The sequence below is a fragment of the Magnolia sinica genome, chromosome 15 (assembly GCF_029962835.1).
Source record: "Magnolia sinica isolate HGM2019 chromosome 15, MsV1, whole genome shotgun sequence".
NCBI lineage: Eukaryota > Viridiplantae > Streptophyta > Magnoliopsida > Magnoliales > Magnoliaceae > Magnolia > Magnolia sinica.
The window spans coordinates 7,313,987-7,318,135 of NC_080587.1; positions in this window are offsets into that span (position 1 = coordinate 7,313,987).

The window sequence follows — 4,149 nt, forward strand, 5'->3', positions numbered from 1 at the left end:
ACTTGGAGATGTCGATTTAAGGCATGAGACTACGAATGGACCCACCAAAGAAAATAGTGGATAGAGTGACGCCCACCATTAAAAATTTCCAAGGGCCATAAAAGTGTTCGATCAAGGTGAAATTTGTATTTTCCCTTCTTTCATATATGTCTTAACTTATGAATAGGTTGGATCTCATATAAACATCATAGTGGACCTTAGGAAGGTTTCAACGGTGGGTGCAAGCACTCGAGCTCGCAATGAGCTCCGTGAAATTGAGCTGTGTGGGCCCCACCGTGATGAGTGTCGACCATCAACACCGTGCATTTGATGGGTTCCCTCTAAATTATGGGATACCCAAAAATCAGCCGTATATGGAACTTAGGTGGGCCATACCATTTAAAATCATGTGAAGACATGCCAAAAACATATAAAAGCACTTGGTGGGGCCCACCTGAGTTTTGATTGCTGCTGAAAATTGGTCTGAACCCTCATCCAAGTGGGACACACATAATGGATGGGCTAGATTGGAAAACTACATCTCAGTGGGCCCAAAAAATGATTATGAATGTTTTAATGGTGCACGGCCCCTCTCCACTTCTGTATGTGGTGTGGCCCACAAAAGTCATGGATTGACTTGGTTTTTGAGACCTAGGACCACGATGGAATGGTGCATCTGAATAATGGGGTAGATGTTCTAAACGCATCACGGTGGGGCCACACAGCTCGACCTCATGGGACAGTCCCATCAGCTGGAGCGCATAGTAACCTTTTCATATGTGTGACCTCACGTGTCCTCCCGTGAGGTCGAGCTGTGTGGGCTCCACCGTGATGCGTTTCGAACATCTACCCCATCAGACAGATGCACCATTCCATAGTGGGCCTAGGTCTCAAAAATCAAGTCAATTTATGACTTGTGCGGGCCACACCACATACAAAAGTAGGGAGGGGCCGTGTACCATTAAAAAATTCATAATCATTTTTTGGGCCCACCTAGATGTGATTTGCCAATCCATCCCATCCATTATGTGTGTCCCACTTGGATGAGGGTTCAGACCAATTTTCAGCAGCATTCAAAACTCAGGTGAGCCCCACCAAGTGCTTTTATATATTTTTGGCATGTCTTCACATGATTTTAGATGGTATGGCCCACCTAAGTTCCGTATACGGCTGATTTTTGGAATATCCCATAATTTAGAGGGGACCCATCAAATGCACGGTGTTGATGGTCGACATGCATCACGGTGGGGCCCACACAGCTCGAACTCACGGAGCTTATTGTGAGGTCGAGCGCCTAGTACCTTTTCCCACACACACACACACACACACACACACACACACACACATATATATATATATATATATATATATATATATATATATATATATATATATCTTCATTTAATAGAATACAAATCTTGATAATGTATTTTTAAGTGTGACGACGTATTTCTTCATCAATCATCAAAGAGAAGTTTAAATGGACACATAAATATTTTGTTGATGCCATGAGGCCTGTTGGAGTCTAGCAACCTGCGGTCTGTTTTTTGGTCTTTTTGGCTCGATCCATGCTTGGTTTCCCCTCCCCCTTCTGCCAGGTTTTCAGGTGCTTCTTTCTTCTCTAGCTGCAGCTGCAGCTGCAGCAAGTGGATGGAGCTTTGTTACAGGAAGTTTTGGTCTTCTGGATGGCTACTTCAGTAGTCTTCATTGCAGGTTGTTGCTGCAGCCTGCTCTCTGAATGGTGGAAGGATTTCTGCGGTAGGGTCTGGGAGAGTTGATCGATTTGCTGCTGTGTTTGCTTTCCCTTTGCAAGGGTCCTCTTTAGAGTCTGATTCATGCATGCTGGCCTAGCGTGGGGTCTTCTTCTGAAGTTCTTGATGCTTGCGGATTGTATTGGATGAGAAACGGACGCAGTGGTTTGGTAGTTCTTCTTTCCAGCTTGCTTCTCAATCTATGGGAGGAGTAGGGATTGCTTCTCAATCTATGGGAGGAGTAAGGACTTTTGTGCAGAGTGGGCGTCTGGTCCCGGTTTCTATATTGCTGCAGATGGATTGCTTTTAGTCTTTTTGCTGCTGCTGGTTGTAGCTTGGAATGATTAAGCTGGTGGTATGGTGATATGGTAGTATGAATGCTTAGATTTGTTATGGATGGTTGGCTGCAGGGAAGTCATGCAGTTGGCTGGGAGTGGTCGCATGATTTTTTGCTTTGTAGTTTTTCAGCTGGCTGGTCTAAGCAGGTATGGGCGATCTAGGTGGTGTTTTTTGCCTTTGTTGAGGCTTGAGGGGCATGTGGTTCTCTGTTATGGATGTTGATTTCTCTGTTGGGTATTGAAGATGAAGAAGGCTTGTCTGGCGTTGCAGTAGAGGCTTCAGCCGTGGTATGGTTTATGGAGGCTGTCCAACGATGCTAGTGTAGTTTGCTTGCTGCTTTGGTAATGTAGGTGGCGGCTTTGTGGGCTGGTTGTGTGTAGAGTATGGCGCCTTTGTTTTTTATTGTCTTTATTTTAGCATTGTTCTGAGCCAGTATAGGATATGCGAGGCCTGTCTCTTTTCGTGGGCCTGCTAAATGTTTGTATAACCAATTTCTTTATCAACAAAGTTATAAGTAGTGTGCTCCCACCTTTTTGAAAAAAAAAAATGAATGATTGTGGCACAAAGTCTTTATCTGTATTAGCTTAGATGAGTTGATATATTAGGGAATGTACCAGCAATGGTAGCAGTAGCTACGGTCCTGCAATTTCTTCAAAAGCAAAGGCTATTGTACCAATGGCTGCAATCTTGGTACGAACTAAAATTGCAGTAATAGCTACGGCTTTTATCCGTAACTGATGAAGCATTTTAGGTATGGTTTCCAATTTTCCTTAGCCATGTTTTTCAATTCCTTTCCAATGATTAATACCAGGTAACATCAGTATAATTTTGAAATCATGGCTTTTATTAAACTGAACCTTCAAATTCCAGTTCAATTATGCATCCAAATCCTTTTTTTTTTTTTTTTTGTTATGTCTTTTGGCTTTTCCCTTTTCCTTTCTGTTTGGCAGTGGGGGCAAGGTCTAGGGAAGACAAATTGTCCACATTTTAAGAAACTTTCACCCTAGTATGTAGCTACATTAGTCTGTCTCATTACTTGAAGGAATGGCCTTAAAAAGGGAGTTAAAAATCTATCAGAATGGTTAAATATGCTTTTATTAATGTAAATACTATATCATTTGAATCTATTTTTTTACCATAAAGCTCATGAGATTGGAAAACATGTGAATCAATCCAAACTGACAGGCTAATAGTGGATGGACCAATGCTCAACATTTACATCAGTTAAAAGGATAGGATAATGGTGATGAAGCTGAACTAGGTGTGCCCCCGGATTGAATGATCCAGATCCATCACACCATTCATCAACGGTTTTGCAGGGTGGTAACATTTTAAGAATGTACCAGGCATCCACGAACTTGGGAACTAAAAAGTTAAGCAAAATGGAAAGTGGGCCTGATAAGACCATGATTGCACAACACCTGTAGTGACCAGGATTGGGTTTGCCTATTAGAGATTAACTCATTCCAATCACAAAAATATTTTGATCTTCTGCATTGTAGAATAGATGCAAAGATCATACCATTGAATTTATCACACCACTTTAAATTTTATTAATTGAAAAATATATACATTCATCTGAGAAGGGCTTAAATAAAAAAAATCCAGCCTCACCTATCAAATATGACAATTGAGTTACAACACTGGTACAAGAGACCAACAACAACTAACATAACAAAATTAGAAGCCCATTACATCTCATGCACCACAAACCCATCCCACATTCAGAGTGTGCCTCAATTCAAGAAACCCTCGTGCGGCCGATGTCGAAAGATCGCAAGCTCTGAGCTCCAAAATTCTCAGCCGCCCGAACGGCAGCAATGATATCGGTGTGGGGTCCCGGGCTGGTTGTGGGAGGACCAGCACAACCTTCGGAGAGATAGAGAGAGAGAGAGGTTGGTGGGGACGGACGTGTCTGGAGAGAGAGAGAGAGAGGGAGAGACAGAGGTAGGTGAGGGCGGGCGGGCGTGGCTTGAGAGAGAGACGTAGGGGAGAGAGATGCGTGTCATATGAACTTTCCATGAGGTCGAGCAGTGTGGGCCCCACCGTGATGCGTGTCGAACATCAACACCGTGCGTCA